General features: G+C 38.6%; 1 pseudogene; it reads left to right on the top strand.

Moving 5' to 3' along the window:
* The first annotated feature begins 1,604 nt into the window (after window positions 1–1,604).
* LOC104003946 (elongation factor 1-alpha, oocyte form-like) overlaps window positions 1,605–20,149 on the top strand; it is a 33,104-nt pseudogene continuing 14,559 nt past the window's right edge.

Consider the following 20,149-nt stretch of genomic DNA (forward strand, 5'->3'; position numbering starts at 1 on the left):
AGCAAAGGGTGCCTTTAATTTGTTGGAATTCATTATCTGGTATTTCATGAAAAAGATGTGAATGCTTTGAACATACGTAGAGGGCAGCCTTTACACCTGCACACTCAATTGCATTGCCTCTTACCAGCTCATGGACAATTAAGGTGTCATTTTTCTCCTTTTCTTTAATCTGTTTTTTTCCATCATTACTAGATCATTTCCATCAGTATGCACACATGTGGCAATATCCCACTTTGACACAACTCTCCTTCAATGTTACATCTTTTTGAGATATTTTTAACTTCCTTTGCTCCCCATTTAGCAAAACTGCCTTAAACCCCTCAATACTCACTGTCTTTACTTCATCACCTTCTGTTATCTCTTGATCTCACACTAGTCAGTTTTTTATCGCGGTCACTCCATTGAAGTAACTCTTGACAAGGTTACCAATGATTTCCATGTTCCTAAATCCCACACTCAATTCTCAGTACTCATATTATTTTCCCATAAGCTGCATTTGACATAATTTGATCATTTACTCCTTGGCTTCTGTCTCCTTCCCTTTTGGCTGCTTTTTCTTGGCATACTTTGCTTGATCATCCTTATCATCCAGATATCTTGAGTGTTGGAACCCCCGGTGGCTTAGTTCTAGAATTTTTTCCTTATATTTTCTTATTGCAAGGCATGTGACTTTCTGCTTGAGGACTTTCTCTGGCCACAGGAGTGTGCTCTACCTGTAACTCGGGTGGGCTGCCACTGAAATTTAGTACTGCTAGATCAGCCCTTAATCAATAATTGACAGAAATTAGTGGATAAATATCCCGACTTCTTTACTGCTTCGGAGAGATGACATTAGAACATGTTCTATAGTTTCTTGGAATTCTCCTTCAGCTGGATTGAGCTTTAGTTGCACACAGAAGTAACCTTTTTGTTTGTTAATGCACGCTGTATTGGCTTTCTTCCCTTTTCTGTCTCACTTCTCTATTTTCCAATTGGTGCTTCCTGGGGTCACCTCTTGTTTAAACTTGGGCATTTAAACTTGGATATTAAACAGATTCTGAGACAGAGATGTGTGTGCAAGAGGTTTATTGAGGAGTGATCTCAGGAATGACATTAGTAAGGTTGTGAGAGAAGCAGGATTGGTCACAGGGAGAAGCCGAACTACAATGCAAAAGAACCATTGGTATTAGCTGACTCTGTGGGGAGCTTTATAACTAGGATGTCCTTCAGAGTTAAGGCAAAAGGGTCAGGGGCTTGTATCTTGCATAGACCAGTCATTGTATGCAACTTGTCCCTGGGAAGGGGCTATAACCTAGACAAGATAGCTCTTATTGGCTAAGGGCAATGTTCAGAGAAGGACTCAGCTGTGAGCCATCAGCAGCAATACTCCTGACAACTGGGAAAATGAGCAAGAAGGGATGCTAATGGATCACCAAAATTCACTACATTTGATCCCTGTGATGCTTGAATTTAATTGTTTCATATGGTAAGTTTGCTCATCTGGGAAAGGCTCCTTTCAGGATTCTGGTTGCTCTCTGTGGTATTATAAAAAATGTATTTGGCTTTTTAGCAATGGGTTTGCCACCAGAACACAGGTGTCATGAAAAGCACACCTAAAAGCCAAAATGGGAAAGGAAAAGGCTCATATCAGCATCACCGTCGTTGGACATCAAGATTCGGGCAAGCCCACCACTAATGGCCATCTGGTAGACAAAAGAACCATTGAAAACTTTGAGAAGGACGTTGCTGAGATGGGAAAGGGCTTTTTCAAGTATGCCTGGGTCTTACATAAACTGAAAGCTGAGTGTGAATGTGGTGTCACCATTGATATCTCCCCATGGAAATTTGAAATGAGCAAGTACTACATGACTTACTGATGCCCCAAGACACAGAAACTTTATCAAAAACATGATTACAGGCACATCTTAGGCTGACTATCCTGTCCTGATGCTTGCTGCTGGTGTTGGTGAATGTGAAGTTAGTATCTCCAAGAATAGGCAAACCTGTAAGCATGCCCTTCTGGCTTATACACTGGGGGTGAAACAATTAATTATTTGTGTTAACAAAATGGATTCCACTGAGCCACCCTACAGTCAGAAGAAATATGAAGAAATTATTAAGGAATTCTGCACTTACATTAAGAAAATTGGCTGCATTCTTGGAAGAAGTGGCATAGGTACAAAAAAGAAAAAAGAAAACAAAATTGGCTAGAACCCCAACACAGAAGCATGTGTGCCAAGTTCTGGTTGGAATGGTGACAATATGCTGGAACCAAGTGCTTAGCATGCCTTGGATCTAGGAATGAAAAGTCACCTGTAAAGATGGCAATGCTAATAGAATCATGCTGCTTGAAGCTCTGGACTGCATCCTATCACCAACTTGTCCAACTGACAAGCCCTTTCATCTGCCTCTCCAGAATGTCTACAAAATTGGTTGTATTGTTACTGTCCCTGGTGGCCACATGGAGGCTAGTATTCTCAAACCTGGCATGGTGGTCACCTTTGCTCCAGTCAATGTTACAACTGAGGTGAAGTCTGTTGAAATGCACCATGAAGCTTTGAGTGAAGTTCTTTCTGGTGACAATTTGGGCTTCAATGTCTAGAATTTGTCTGTTAAGATGTTCATCATGGCAACATTGCTGGTGACAGCAAACGTAATCAACCAATTGGCTTCACTGCTCAGGTGATTATCCTGAACCATCCAGGTTAAGTCAGTGCTGGCTATGACCCTGTACTAGATTGTCACACAGCTCACATTGCTTGCAGGTTTGCCAAGCTGGAGGAAATGATTGATTGCTGTTCTGATAAGAACCTGGAAGATGGCCCTATATTCTAGAAGTCTGGTGATGCTGCCATCATGGATACGATTCCTGGCAAGCCCATGTGTGTTGAGTGCTTCTCTGACTATCCTCCTCTGGATTGTTTTGCTCTTTGTGATATGAGACAGACAGTTGCTGTGGATGTCATCAAAGCAGTGGACCAGATTGCTGTTGGAGCTGACAAGGTCACTGAATATTCCCAGAAAGCTCAGAAGCCTAAATGCATATTATCTCTAATACCTGCCACCCCAGTCTTAATCAGTAGTAGAAGAATGGTCCCAGAACTGTTTGTTTCAGTTGACCATTTAATAGTAAAAGTCTGGTTAATGATAAAGATGCATCACAAAACCTTCAAAATAAAAGGAGAATGTTTTGTGGACCATTTTGGGGTTTCCTTATTTTTATTTTTATTTTTTTGCATGTGGCAGTTTTAAGTTATTAGTTTTTAAAATCAGTATTTTTTATTTTCTTTTTTCTGACTTCTATTTTTTAAGTTCAGAAAGTATATGTGTGGATTTGTTACATGGGTGAAGTGTGTGTCATGGGGATTTGATGTACAGATTATTTTGTCCCCCAGGTAACGAGCATAGTACCAGATAGGTAGTTTTTGATCCTCATCCTCCTCCCACCCTCCACCTTAAGTAGGCCCAAGTGTCTTTTGTCTATTGTCCCCTTCTTTGTGTCCATATGTGCTCAATGTTTAGCTTCCACTTGTAAGTCAGAACAGGCAGTATTTGGTTTTCTGTTCTTTTGTTAGTTCGTTCGGAATAATGGCCTCCAGCTCTATTGATGTCAATGCAAAGGACAGGATATTGTTCTTCTTTATGGCAATGTAGAGTTCTGTGGTGTACATGTACCACATTTTCTTTATCCAGTCCACCACTGATGGTTATATAGGTTGCTTTCATGTCTTTGCTATTGTGAATAGTGCTGGGATGAACATACGCATGCATGTGTCTTTATGGTAGAACAATTTAATATTTCTTTGGGTTTATACCCAGCAATAGAATTGCTGGATCAAATGGTATTTCTGTATTAAATTCTTTGAGAAATTTCCAACTGCTTTCCACAGTGGCTAAACTAATTTACATTCCCACCAGTGGTGTATAAATGTTCCCTTTTCTCTGCAACCTTGCCAGCACCTGTTATTTTTAGAGTTTTTAATAACAGCCATTCTGACTGGTAGGAAATGGTATCACATTGTGGTTTTGATTTGCATTGCTCTAATGATTAGCGATGTTGAGCATGTTTTCATATGCTTGTTGGCTGCATCTGTTTTGTCTTTTGAGAAGTATCTGTTCATGTCCTTTGCCCATTTTTTAATGGGGTTGTTTTTTGCTTGTTAATTTAAGTTCCTTATAGATTCCAAATATTAGACCTTTGTCAGATGCATAGTTTGCAAATATTTTATCCCATTCTGCAGGTTGTATGTTTATTCTGTTGATAATTTCTTTTGTTGTTCAGAAGTTCTTTAGTTTAATTAGGTCCCACTTGTCAATTTTTTTTATATTGCTTTTGTTGTCTGAATCATGAAATCTTTGCCAGGGCCTATGTCCAAATGATACTTCCTCGATTTTCTTCTAGGTTTTTCCTGGTTTTAGGTATCACATTTAAGTGTTTAATCCATCTCGAGTTGATTTTTATATATGTCGAAAGGAAGGAATCCAGGTTCAATCTTCTGCATGTGGCTAGCCAGTTATCCCAGTACCATTTATTGAATGGTCCTTTCCCCATTGCTTGTTTTTGTCAGTTTGTTGAAGATCAGATGATTGTAGATGTGTGGCTTTATTTCAGGGTTCTCTAACCTGTTCCATTGGTCTATGTGTCTATTTTTGTGCCAATACCATGCCATGTTGTTTGCTGTATCCTTGTAGTATAGTTTGAAGTCTGGTCAGGTGATAACTCCAGCTTTGTTCCTTCTGCTTAGGATTGCTTTGGCTAGTCAGGCTCTTTTTTCATTCCTTATAAATTTTAGAGTGTGTGTGTGGTTTTTTTTCTAATTCTGTGAAAAATGTCACTGGTAGTTTGATAGGAATAGCATTGAATCTGTGAATTGCTTTGGGCACTATGACCTTTTTAACAATATTGATTGTTCCTATCCATGAGCTGGAATGTTTTTCCATTTGTTTATGTCATGTCTGATTTATTTCAGCATTGTTTTATAATTCTTGCTGTAGAAATATTTCACCTTCCTTGTTAGCTGTATTCATAGGTATTTTATTCTTTTTGTGGCTATTGTGAATGGGATTACTTTCTTGACTTTTCTCTCAGCTTGGTGCATTGATTTTGTATCCTGAAACTTTGCTGAAGTTGTTTATCAGATCGAGGTGCCTTTGGGCAGAGACTATGGGGTTTCCAGGTATAGAATCATATGACATGGGAAGAGAGATAATATGACTTCCTTTCTTTCTTCCTATTTGGTTGCCTTTTATTTCTTTCTCTTGCCTGATGGCTCTGGCTAGGACTTTCAGCACTATCTTCAACAGGCGTGGTGAGAGTGGGCATCCTTGTCTTGTTCTGGTTTTCAAGGGAAATGCTTTCAGCTTTTGCCCGTTCAGTATGATGTTGGCTGTGGGTTTTTTATAGATGGCTCTTATTCTGAGATATATCACTTTGATGTCTAGTTTGTTGAGGGTTTCTAACATGAAGGGATGTTGAATTTATTAGTATTGAAAGCCTTTATGGCATCTATTGAGATGATTATGTGCTTTTGTTTTTAGTTCTATTTATGTAAAATCAGTACTTTCAATGGAAACAACTTGACCAAAAATATGTCACAGAATTTTGAGACCCATAAAACAAATTTTAATGAGAAAAATATATATTATAGATATTTGTCTAATATAGAAATAGATTTTATATATTTATATAATATATTTAGCTAATATAAATATATAATATATTTATATACAAATAAATTTGTATATAAATATTTATATGTAAATATGAATATATATTTATGTTATCTAAATATATATTTATATTATAAAATATATTTTTGAAATAAATATATTTCAAAAATATATTTATTTCAAATATATTTAGTTTATATAAGTTTATTTTCTATACATGTATTTATTTTATATAAATATAGATATATTTTATATAATAAGCATTAATTTTCTATAAATATATAGAAGTTTTAGAAAAATATACATATTAATTTTATATTATATTCATAAAGATTAACAAAATAGATCGCTAGCCAGACTAATAATAAAGAAAAGAGAGAAGAATCAAATAGACACAATAAAAATTAAAAAGGGGATATCACCACTGATCCCACAGAAATAGAAACTACCATCAGAGAATACTAGAAATACCTCTATGCAAATAAATTCGAAAATCTGGAAGAAGTGGATAAATTCCTGGACACATAGACCCTCCCAAGACTAAACCAGGAAGAAGTCAAATCCCTGAATAGACCAATAACAAGCTCTGAAATTGAGGCAGTAATTAACAGCCTACAAACCAAAGAAAGCCCAGGACCAGATTTGTACCACAAATCTGGTACAAATCACAGCCGAATTGTACCAGAGGTACAAAGAAGAGCTGGTACCATTCCTTCTGAAATTATTCCAAACAATAGAAGAAGAGAGACTCCTCCCTAACTCATTTTATGAGGCCAGCCTTATCCTGATACTAAAACCTGGCAGAGACACAACAAAAATAGAAAATTTCAGGCCAGTATCCCTAGTGAACATCAGTGGGAAAATCCTCAATAAAAGACTGGCAAACTGAATCCAGCAGCACATTAAAAAGCTTATCCACTACAATCAAGTCAGCTTCATCCTTGGGATGCAAAGCTGGTTTAATATGTGCAAATCAATAAATGTAATTGATCACATAAACAGAACCAATGACAAAAACCACAAGATTATTTCAATAGATGCAGAAAAGGCCTTAGACATGCTTCTATGCCTCTTCATGCTAAAAACACTCAATAAACTAGGTATTGATGGAACATATCTCAAAATACTAAGAGCTATTTATAACAAACCTACAGCCAATATCATACTGAATGGGCAAAAGCTGGAAGCATTCCCTTTGAAAACTGGCACAAGACAAGAATGCCCTTTCTCTCCATGCCCTCTCTCTCCACTCCTATTCAACATATTATTGGATGTTCTATCCAGCACAATCAGGCAAGAGAAAAAAATAAAGGTATTCAAATAGGAAGAGAGGAAGTCAAATTGTCTCTGTTTGCAGATGACATGATTGTATATTTAGAAAACCCCATCATCTCAGCCCCAAAACTCCTTAAGCTGATAAGCAACTTCAGCAAAGTCTCAGGATACAAAATCAATGTGCAAAAATCACAAGCATTCCTATACACCAATAATAGACAGAGAGCCAAATCATGAGTGAGCTCCCATTCACAATTGCTACAAAGATAATAAAACACCTAGGAATACAACTTACAAGGGATGTGAAGGGCCTCTTCAAAAAGAACTAGAAACCACTGCTCAAGGAAATCAGAGAGGACACAAACAAATGGAAAAATGTTCCATGCACATAGATAGAAAGAATCAATATCGTGAAAATGGCCATACTGCCCAAAGTAATTCATAAATTCAATGCTATTCCCATCAAGCTACTATTGACTTTCTTCACAGAATTAGAAAAAACTACTTTAAAATTCATATGGAAACAGAAAAGAGCCCGTATAGCCAAGACAATCCTAAGCCAAAAGAACAAAGCTGGAGGCATCACACTACCTGACTTCAAACTATACTGCAAGGCTACAGTAACCAAAACAGCATGGTACTGGTACCAAAACGGATATATAGACCAATGGAACAGAACAGAGGCCTCAGAAATAACACCACACATCTACGACCATCTGATCTTTGACAAACCTGACAAAAACAAGCAATGGGGAAAGGATTCCCTATTTAATAAATTGTGTTGGGAAAACTGGCTAGCCACAAGCAGAAAACTGAAACTGTACCCCTTCCTTACACCTTATACAAAAATTAACTGAAGATAGATTAAATAATTAAACGTAAGACCTAAAACCATATTAACCCTAGAAGAAAACCTAGACAATACCATTCAGGACATAGGCATGGGCAAAGACTTCATGACTAAAACACCAAAAGCAATGGGAACAAAAGCCAAAATAGACAAATGGGATCTAATTAAACTAAAGAGCTTCTGCACAGCAAAAGAAACTATCGTCAGAGTGAACAAGCAACCTACAGAATGGGAGAAAATGTTTGCAATCTATCCATCTGACAAAGGTCTAATATCCAGAATCTACAAGGAACTTAAACAAATTTACAAGAAAAAAACAACCTCATCAAAAAGTGGGCAAAGGATATGAACAGCCACTTCTAAAAAGAAGATATTTATGTGGCCAACAAACACATGAAAAAAAGCTCATCATCACTGGTCATTAGAGAAATGCAAATCGAAATCACAATGAGATACCATCTCACGCCAGTTAGAATGACAATCATTAAAAAGTCAGGAAACAACAGATACTGGAGAAGATGTGGAGAAATATTAATGCTTTTACACTGTTGGTGGGAGTGTAAATTAGTTCAACCATTGTGGAAGACAGTGTAGCAATTCCTCAGGGATCTAGAACCAGAAATACTATTTGACTCAACAATCCCATTACTGGGTATATACCCAAAGGATTGTAAATCATTCTACTATAAAGACACATGCACACATATGTTTATTGCAGCACTATTCACAATAGCAAAGACTTGGAACCAACCCAAATGCCCATCAATAATAGACTGGATAAAGAAAATGTGATACATATACACCATGGAATACTATGCAGCCGTAAAAAAGAATGAGTTCATGTCCTTTGCAGGGACATGGATGAAGCTGGAAACCATCATTCTCCGCAAAATAACACAGGAACAGAAAACCAAACACCTCATGTTCTCACTCATAAGTGGGAGTTGAACAATGAGAACACATGGGCACAGGGAGGGGAATATCACACACCAGGGCCTGTCAAGGGGTAGGGGGCAAGGGGAGGGACAGCATTAGGAGAAATACCTAAGGTAGATGACGGGTTGATGGGTGCAACAAACCACCATGGTACATGTATACCTATGTAACAAACCTGCATGTTCTGCACATGTATCCCAGAACTTAAAGTATAAATATAAATATATATATATATATATATATATATTTATAAACTGATTCAAAGAAAAGAACAAGTTAAAGGAATCGGGTATGGATTAGCATAGAGAAGAGATGCATAAGGGACTTCTACATTACGGCTTTCAAATTTTTGATAATGAAGTTGTTAACCAGTTGGACAAAAAACAGAAGGGAGTTAAAATTAAAATTAGAAAAATGTCACTTTGGCCAAAGGGTGTATTTTTTTTTTTTTTTTACATAACATTCTTCTGTTCATTCACCAATCATTTTTGTAGCCTCCATTTTAGTCTGGGCTATTCCAAGGTGCTGAAGTTTTTCAATGATAAGCAGTCAGGGTCTCAGATTCTATCAGGCTTGAAGCTGGATGGAGCTGGATGTCAAGGTTATAAAATGCCAAGAAAAGGCCATTGAAACTCATTAAAGAATCTCTTTGCATTGTTAAAATAAATAAATAAATAAGTTTTATATAAATAAATATACATATTAATTTTATATAAATATATATTTATTTATGAAAATATATTTTAAATATATAGATATGAATTTATGTAAATATATATCATACAATATATATTTTTGTATAATACATCATTTAATATATTTGATCTTTGTACTCAGTTCTTGGCACAGATCATTGGCACTTCCTGAGTGATAGTAGTGCCTTTTGTTATTCATAATGAATCCCTTTTAACATCATCTGCGTTTATGCTAATGAAGTGACTAAGCATGGGGTCCCAAATAGCTTTAGGTAGGGGGTTAGTCACTAGAAAGACAAAAACTCATGATTAGAGGGTTAGAATTTTCAGTCCCATTTCCTAACAACTGGGGAGGGAATGGAGGCTGAGTTTGAGTTCTATAAAAACTCTTGGACAATAGGATTCAGAGAGCTTTGGAGTTGCTGAACACATTGAAATGCTAGGAGAATGGTGCATTCATAATGGGAATGGAAGCTCCATATCCCCTCCCCCATAACTTGCCCCATGTATTTCTTCCAGTTAGCTATTTCCATTTTGTAGCCTTCATAATAAACCAGTACACCTAACTAAACTATTATCTTGAGTTCTGTGGGTTGTTCTACCCAATTATCAAACCTGAGGAGGTATTTGGAGTTGTGGAAACTCCTGAATTTATAGCTAGTTGGTCAGAAGTATAGGTGGTTCTTAGGACTTGTAACTGGTATCTGAAGTTGGGGAAGTCTTGTGGGACTAAGCCCTTAACCTGTTGTTTATGTGCTAACTCTGGGAGTTAGCTTCAGAATTAACCTGAATTATTGGACACCCAGTTGGTGTCAGAGAATTGGTTATTGGTGTCAGAATAAAACATGTACACATTTGGTTTCAGAAGTGGTGTCGGAGAAAACACCACCAAGATCTTGTCCTTTTTTCTTGGAAGACATAAAAAAAAGAAGGTTAGTGGTATCAGTTCTTGTTGTTATAGCTGTCTTGAGGCCAAAACAGATACTCTTAATCCCTCTTTTTTCATATTTGCTAGATTCCCTTTACCATCAGTTAGTACCCCTATTGATCCAGGGGGCTTACCTGGTGAGATGACCATACTCTCTTCAATGGACTGAACTGTGTTCCTCCAAAATTCGTAAGTTGAATTCCTAACCCCAGTCACTTGTGTGACTGTATTTGAACATAGGGCCTTCAGGAGGTAATTAAAATGAAATGAGGTCATAAGCATAGGGCCTGATATGGTTTGGCTATGTGTCCCCACCCAAATCTCATGTCTAATTGTAATACCCACATGTCAGGGGAGGGGCCTGGTGGGAGGTGATTGAATCATGGGGCAGACTTCCTCCTTGCTATTCTTGTGATAGAGTTCTCACGAGATCTGTTTGATTGAAAGTGTGTAGCACTTCCCCCTTCACACTCTGTCTCCTGCTTGGACATGTGAAGATGTGTTCACTTCCTTTTTGCCTTCTGCCATGATTGTAAGTTTCAGAGGCCTCCTGGTCATACTTCCTGCTAAGCCTGTGAAACTGTGAGTCAAACCTCTTTTCTTCATAAATTACCCAGTCTCGGGTAGTTCCTTATAGCAATGTGAGAACAGACTAATACAGGGCCCTAATCTGATAAGATTGCTGGCCCTATAAGAAGAGGAAGAGAGGAGATTTCTTTCACTTTTCACGCACTTACACCAACGGAAAGATATGTGAGAACAAAGAGGCTGTCTGCAAGCCAGAAAGGAAGGCCTTATCAGAAACTAAACTTTTCCAGACCTTGATCTGGGAGTTCTAGCCTCGAGAATTATGAGGAAATAAATTTTTGTTGTTTAAGCCATCTAGACTGTGATATTTTGTTAATACAGCTCAAGAAGGCTAAAACACTCTCATCCCCAAGGGTTCTGAGTCCCATGTCACTGTCTTAGTCCATTTGTGCTAGTATAACAAAATACAAGAGACTGGGTAATTTATAATAAACAGAAATTAATTTTTTTACAGTTTTGGAGGCCAGGAAGTCCAAAGATCAAGGTGGTGGCATACAGTGTCTGCTGAGGGCCTTCTTGCTGATCCTCCCATGGTGGGAGGTGGAAGGGCAAAAAAAGGGACGAATGCTGTGTCCTCACGTATTAGAATAGCAGAAGAACCAAAATGGGCCTAAGCTAGTTCCCTCCAACCCTTTTATTATCCATTTGTGAGGGCAAAGCTCTCAGCTCTCATGACTTAATCACTTCTCCAAAGGCCCCATCTCAATACCATGACAATGGGGATTAAATTTCAATGTGAATTTTGGAGGAGACACATTTAAGCCATAGCAGTCACTATGCCTTTCTCAGGTCATGCCTTCTGCCCTTGTCCATTTACTACAATACTGGGCAGGAGAGTACAAATAGACAATGGATAAATAGAATCCCAAATGTATTCTTCCCTGTTCCCATTATGTAATAGCTATCCTATCTCCTCCAGGTTATCAAAGTCAAATACCCCTGCCAATATGGTGACTAATTTTTTTGCTTGTTGGTCTCTTGGTTCTCAGAGCCTAAAGTTACCAGAGGGCGGCTGTAACTTAAAGTTAATAAGGATTTTTACTATATCCCTGGTTTAAGCACATTCTCCCTTGGAACCAGGATTTCTAGACCCCTGAAAATTTCTATGTCCTAATCCCATGTCACTGTGACTATGTTACATTACATGGCAAATGGAACTTTACAGATGTAATTAAGGTTACTAATCAGCTGACCTTAAGAGAGAGAAATTATTCTGGTAGCCAGGTAGGCCCAAGCTAATCACATGGATTCTTAAAAGCAGGAAAGTGTTCTTGGGAGGCTGAGGCAGGAGAATGGTGTGAACCCGGGAGGTGGAGCTTGCAGTGAGCCAAGATCATGCCACTGCACTCCAGCCTGGGCAACAGAGCAAGACTCCATCTCAAAAAAAAAAAAAAAAAAAGAAGAGATGCATTAGAAGAAAAAGTCAGAGATTTAAAGCATGAGAAGGACCTGATACGCTGTTGCTGGTTTTAAGATGGAGGAGGCAACATGATGAGGAATGCAGGTGACCTTAATGAGTGGAAACAGGTTTCCAGCTGAGAGCCAGCAATGAAATGAGGACCCCAGGCCTACATCCATAAAGAACTAAATTCATCCAACAACCTCAAAATCTTGGTAGTAGATTCTACTCCAGAACCTTGAGATAAGATGCCACATGAGTCGATACCTTGATATCAGCTTTATGAGACCCTTGACAGAAAGAGCCAACCATAACATCTTAGCTACGGAACTATGGGTTAACATTTGTGTCATTTTTAGCTGCTAAGTTTGTGGAAATTTGTTACAGCAGCAATAGGAAATAAATGCATCCACAGAGCCTGAAGTTGCAGAGATAAGAAGCACACATTGCCAAGTGGGTCACTGAGGGTGATTATAAGCAGGGCCATTCCTACTTTTACCTCTGGGCTCTCAGAGACATGTATGATACATACTGGGGAGATGGCATTATATAAAGGTCATTTAATTAGGTTACATACCATATCCTTGTGGGTTGTACCCCATCCTTTTAAGATATGGTCTCAAGCTGGCTTCTCAATTGATTCTTTATTATTACATCAATTTATAGGCGAGCAGCATCTAAATTATGCAGTATGTCATAGGATCAGAGAATCTCATGGATATAAGCCCACTACTAAAATCCCTTTTCTGTAAAGCTGGTCCCTTGATCTCCTACAAAATTGTGTGGTATCCTATTGAGGCAGCAAGCACTCTGTAAGTTCCCAGGTAGTCATGCTGGCCAAGGGAAGAAAGGAAAGCTCATAGCTAGGATATATGCCAATTCCAATAATAAAGAGAATTGCCTCCACAATCCAGGATGGAAGGCATCTGATGTAATTTCCTTGCCACCAAGTGGCTGATTGGTCTCCTTGAGGGAAAGTGCCATGATAGTGACTCAGATATAGTCTCTGTTTATAGCTGGGGTTCTACGTTTGGCGGCAGCGGTAGCTAGATCAGTCTTGGTTAGTGAGACTCAATGATGTTTAGCCCATGCTTAGCCTCCATACTTGTGACGAGGGTTTTTTCATGCATATGCCCATTGTACCAGACTGGAGTAGCCTAATTGGCCTAATTATGTTTTCTCTTGTTATTTAGTGCCTCTTTCATGCTCTCTGGTAAGTGTTAAAATGCAAAACAGTATCTTCACATTGCACGCCAATTCCCATAAGTCAATCCACTATGTTTCTTACACTGACCTCTTTATCCTTGACTTTTCAATCTTTTTTCTTCTAGGTTCCTGACCAAACAGCCAAGCCATTTTCCACTGCCTGTAAGTTCACATACATTCTAACTTCTGGCCAATTTTTTTCTCACAAATTGGATAATCTGTTGCATCACAAGGAATTCTGGCCACTGGAAGGATTTTTCTTCATGACTATCCTTTAAAGCCACCCCTGAGTAGGGCTCTCGAGCAGCCAGAGTTCATTTTCAGCTTCCACCCATATATTAAGCTGATCCAGTCATGAACTAAGCTTAGCGTTTTTCTTTTTCCATTAGCCGATCATAAGGGACTGTCTCCATCTGACTATAGGGGTGAACTTAGAAGAGAAACTAGTGTAACATAGCAGATGATTTGGGGGTAAAGACCACTTGCTCTTGCAATTTACAATTGACTTTTGACCTTTCTAGTGCTTGATCCTGGATGTACTGCCTCCAACTAATGATGGACTGATCTTGATTCTGCCTGACATTAAGACTTGTTTGATCTGAGAGAACCCAGATCCTGATGAGCAGTTTTGGATGCATTTACAACTTTCAAAACATGCCCTCAGGTGAGGAATGGGCCTGTGGTAGAGATAGAACACCTGACCACAATCTCCATGAGTTTGTTCTCCACATAGCTGCTAAAAGATGATTTAACGGTGCTATGGTCTGAATATGTTTATCACCTCCATATTTGTATATTGAAATCCTAACCTCAAGATCGAGACCATCCTGGCTAACATGGTGAAACCCCATCTCTACTAAAAATAAAAAAAAATTAGCCGGGCGTGGTGGTGGGCACCTGTAGTCCCAGCTACTTGGGAGGCTGAGGCAGGAGAATGGCGTGAACCCAGGAGGCGGAGCTTGCAGTGAGCCGAGATCACGCCACTGCACTCCAGCCTGGGTGACAGAGCAAGACTCCGTCTCAAAAAAAAAAAAAAAAAAAAAAAAAAATTCAAAGCTCAAGGTGATGGTATTTGAAGGTGAGACCTTTGAGAGGTGATTAGGCTCTACCCTTATAAATGGGATCAGTGTTCTTATAAAAGAGACTCAAAAGAGAACAACCCTCCCTGATTCTGCCATATAAAGTTAAAGTGACCATCTATGAAGGGAGCCCTCACCAGACACTGAATAAGCCAGCACCTCGATCTAAGACTTACTAGCCTCCAGAACTGTGAGAAATAAGTTTCTGTTACTTATAAGCCATCTGTTTATGGTATTTTGTTATAACAGCCTGAGCTGACTAAGACAAAAAAACATGTCAAATTATGTCACTTTTCTGGTCAAGACCCTTCAATGGCTTCTTATGTCACTCAAAATAAAACCCAAAATGATTGCAATGGCCTACAAGGCCTCATATGATAAAGTACTTTCATATATCTTTGCCTTCATTTAAAGCCACTGTTGGCCAGGTGCAGTGGCTCATGCCTGTAATCCCAGCATTTTGGGTGGCTGAGGTGTGTGGATCACTTGAGGTCAGGAGTTTGAGACCAGCCTGGCCAATATGGCGAAACCCCAGTTCCACTAAAAATACAAAAATTAGCCAGACATGGAGGCACATGCCTGTAATCCCAGCTACTCAGGAGGCTGAGGCAGAAGAATCGATTGAATCCTGGAGACAGAGGTTGCAGTGAGCCAAGATGGTGCCACTGCACTCCAGCCTGGACAACTTCGTCTCAAAAATAAATAAATAAATAAATAAACAAATAAACAAATAAAACCACTGTTGTCTCCTCTCTTACTCTGTCCTACCCACACAGGCCTCCTAGCTGTTCTTAGAATACACCAACCATGCTCACATATCAGGGTCTTTGGACTCACTGTATAATTTGCTCAGAACATTCTTTTCCCAGGCACCTGCATGGCTTACCCCTTTACCTCATTCATATCTCTGGTCTAATGTCTCTGTGTCAGAGGGAAATTGCTTGGTCACCTAAGCTAAAAATGTATTTCCCATTCATGCTGTGCTATATTTCCTTAATCCTTCCTTGTATTTCTTCAGAGCATTTATCACCACTACCATGTATATTATATATTTATTTGGTTATTTATATTCTGTTTTCTCCTACTGTATTATAAGCCTCAAGAGCTCAAGAATTTTCGTCTTATTTGCTATTCATTCTAGCACCTAAAAATATGTCTGGAATAGTAGGTATTCAATAAATATTTGTTGAATGAATGAATGCATGCATTCGTCATTCTTTCAGGCTGCCTACACAGCAGACAGAGTTACCCTATCAGAATATGCGAGATCAGGTCACTCTTCTGCTCAAAATTTTCCAGTGGTTTTCTATCTTAATCAGAGTAAAAGCTAAAGCCATAACTTTGGTCTACAGAACCTTACATGATCTGATCTCATATCCCTTGCTTAGCCTCTTTAACATACTGGCCTCCTTGCTGTTCCTGGAATATCTCAGGTATGCTCCAAATTTAGAGCCTCTGGACTTGCTGCTATCTTTCCTTGAAATGCTCTTATCCAGATAGTTGGATGAATTGTTGCTGGTTTACCTTTGGGTTTTTACTCATATGTCAGTTTCTCAGGAGGTCTCTTTCTGGTCATCTTACTTAAAATTGCAATTCCAATGTAATTTTCCCTGTCCCTGTTCTGCTGCCTTCTTTCTCTTCCTAGTAATTATAAGCATCTAATAAATCTGCTTTTTGTCTCTCTTCCTTCACTGAACTGTAAGTTCCACGAGAGCAAGTATTTTTTTTCTCTTTTTGTTTTCACTGATATGTCTCTAGCACTGAGAACAGTGCCTGGCATGTGGTAGGAACTTATTACATATTAATGGCATAAAGAAATTCAATTTCTAGAGGTAACAGTGCCAGTGAGTCTTGTGATATAATCCAGGGCTCAGGGTCTGTGTCTTAGTCCATTCAGGCTGCTATAACAAAAACATGATACACCAGGTGTATTATAAACAACAGAAATTAGTTTCTCACAATTCTGGAGGCTAGAAAGTTTAAGATTAAGGCAGCAATGGAGTCAGTGTCTGTTAATAGTCCATTCCTCATGGACTGTGCCTTCTTACTGGGTCCTCACATGGCAGAAGGGACAAGGCAGCCCTCTGGGGACCCTTTTATAAGGGCACTAATTCCATTTATGAGGGCTCCATGCTTATGATCTAGTCACCTCCCCAAAGACCCCACATCTTAATACTATCACATTGCCAATCAGGTTTCAACATATAGGAAAGACATATTCAGACAATAGCAGTATGTAAACTGTTGTTTCCTTCAAGTGGAAGAAACAATGGCATTGAAAATGGTAATGAATTTATCACTGGATCAATTCTGTGGTGCAATTTTGGTATTTCTTTATTTTTTTAATTAATATTTTTTTATGCCAGATTATCTTATACTTTTAGAGATTCTGAGTGCTTTTTAATATCCTTGATATCCTTGAATAAACTTCTTTTATGCTTAACTAGCCAAAGTTGTTTTCTGTTGCTGGCATCTAAGAATACTAAGTGATATAGACATTAGTATTACTCCAACAAGGATTGGCTGCAGCAGCATATCTTCTAGGACCTATGGGAGATCTGGAATTGGTTTCTGGTTGGGTTGCTACTGAAGGTAGTGAAAAATCTAAATAGTATTAAGAGGTAGGATCCATGGTTGAGTTCCATGTAGAATTATTCCTTCATTGGGTTAAAGATCTCTATACTAGTGGAGCCCATGTTGTAAGGCTAGGAATAAAAAATTTTATAACGGGGCCTGGAGCAAATGAAAGCTGCAAACAAGTTGCTCTGACACTTGGATCTTATGACCCAGTAGACTCATAAATACGAAATGTGCCCATGGCATGTTGGGATGCAGGATGGATCCTGGAATAAACCTCCTGTAGCAAGAAGAAACTCAATGCAGACCCAAAGGGTTTTGGAACACAGTTATGTTTACTTTGGCAAGTCATCGTTTTCTCTTTGAGAAACAGCTCCTAACTTGCTGATCTTGGCTCCACATCAAGTACTAATATGACCTGAGCTAATCATCATGAGACAGGTGTAATTTGATTCACTAAGACATAAACTTGGACATACAACAGCATTTCATAATTCAGAGCAAGTGGTATACACAAGATTAGATTTGAAGAGATCCTGAAGGCCTAAGTAATTTGCATGGGTAGATGACTCATACTCCCAATATGCCTATTTCAGCTGCACTGGCATTCTTCTTGCAAATGACACCTTTGACTTCCTGGAGATTTTTTGATGACCAGCTAACAAAGGAGAAAAATATTTAGCCTGGTTTATAGATGGTTCTGAATAATGTGCTGACACTAGTAAAAAGTGGACTACTGCAGTATTACAGGCTCACTTAGAGGTTACCCTGAAAGACACTGATGAAGAAAAATCCTTCTAATTGGCTAAAATTCAAGCTGTATATCTCATTGTTCATTTTGTCTGGAAGGATATATGGCCTCAGGTGTGGATCATTAGTTATTCATGGGTAGTGGCTAATGGTTTGGCTGGGTGATCAGAAAGTTTGAAAGAATAAAATTGGAGGATTGGTGATAAGAAAGTTTAAGTAAAAGGCTTCTGCATGGATCACTTAGAATTGGCACCAACTGGGAGAATGTTTGTATCTCATGTAAACATTCACCCAAAGTCATCCTTGGCAGAACAGGCTTTCAATAATCATATAAAAAATGTCATTTTCTTATAATAACAGTTGGAGTCCTTTCCTCAGTCTTCCAGTGCTCACTCAGTGGGTTAATGAAAAATATGGCCATAATGGCAGGAATGGACTTTCTGCCCGGCATCAATAATAGGAAATCTCTCTCACCAAGGTTGGCCTTACTAAATGCTCAATTTGCCTACAGTAACACCTGATTCTGAGCCTTATATACCCGGGGACCAGTCAATCACCTAGTAACAGGTGACAACAGTGAACTTTGTCATGAAGAGGGCTGCATTATTATTATTATTTTATTTAATTAATTTATTTATTTTTGAGACAGAGTCTCACTCTGTCACCCAGGTTGGAGTGCATTGGCACAATCTCTGCTCACTGCAACCTCTGCCTCTGGGGTTCAAGCAATTCTCCTGCCTCAGCCTCCCGAGTAGCTGGGACTACAAATGTGCACCCTGCTAATTTTTGTATTTTTAGTAGAGAGAGGGTTTCACCATGTTGGCCAGGCTGATCTCGAACTCCTGACCTCAGGTGATCCACCTGCCTTGGCCTCCCAAAGTGGCTGCATTATTATTATTATTATTATTTTATTATTTTTGCTGGGATAAAATATTTTGATTTTCTTTCTTGCTTCTGTTAATGTACTGAATGCCATAAACACAGTCATACTATCCCACACAATATTACCTTTAACAAAATAATTTATCTTTTAGCAAAAGAAAACAAGTAAGGCAATGAGTTGGCTGATTTCCATGTGATTCACTGGTCTTATGAAAAACTGCCACCTAGAAGCAAATTGGTTTTTGGAATGACACACCCTACTAAAGACATAATGATTATGTCAGTTAGGAGACAGATATGTGAGGTTGGGATACCCTTCTATGGGATGCAGTATTTAATCTAAACCAGTGATCAATGTGTGGTCCAGCTTCTTCCATAATTATAGGTCCCATAGGTCTGGGAACCAATGGGAGACAGTGGGAATGGCACCTCTTTCTCATTATTACACCTAATAAAACACTCATGATTTTCACTTCCCATTTCTTCAATTCTAGGGTTTGTTGATTGAAAGATCTTAGTACTCAAAGGGGTAATATTTCCACCTGCAGAAACAATAATAATGGTTACACTGAACTGAAAACTGAAATATCAACCATTCACTTCAGGTGCCTTATTTACATGCATTAAACAAGCAAAACATGGAATTACATTAGTAACTTGGATAAGATTGCTGTTACACAATTTAAGTAGAGAGAAGTAGCATCCATGAGGGTGCTCTTAGTATAGCTACACCCAATGGTCAGTGATAAAAGGAAATAATATTAAAACTCTAATCAAGTAGAAAACACTACCCCAAAATATGATACCTTGGGAATGAAAAAAAGAGCAGAAGCAGGAAAATCTTTCTGACCTTCTCCTGCCCCCTTTCTTCTGAAACAGGCCATAGAAACTAGAATTCCTCTCACTGCTTATTCCCTGGAGCAGGCCGTAAAAGCTACGAAGGTCATCCTCTGACCTTCTGCCTCCCTTCTTTCTGGAAGACTCTCATGTGATAGATGTCCTGCCCTATACCCAGAGGGAGGGAATGTCAGACAAAGACACCAAGAAAAATCTGAACAGACCTTGCACAGTACCCCCCACCCATTAGTTTATTACCATGACGTCATACCCTTTTGTCCTTCAATCATACTTCTGCAAGACTGTCCATAAAAATATACACATCTCTCTGTTTCTTTGGGTCTTCATTTCTGAAGGCTCTCTTGTCAGGTGAAATTTACATTAAATAAATTTGTATGCTTTTCTCTTGTTCTTCTGTCTTTTCTTATTGGGACCTCAGCCATTAATCTTATAATAAATTAGGACAATATTTGTTTTTTTCTCCCCTACAAGGCAGAA

The sequence above is a fragment of the Pan troglodytes genome, chromosome X (genome assembly GCF_028858775.2).
Source record: "Pan troglodytes isolate AG18354 chromosome X, NHGRI_mPanTro3-v2.0_pri, whole genome shotgun sequence".
In the NCBI taxonomy this organism is placed as follows: Eukaryota; Metazoa; Chordata; class Mammalia; order Primates; family Hominidae; genus Pan; species Pan troglodytes.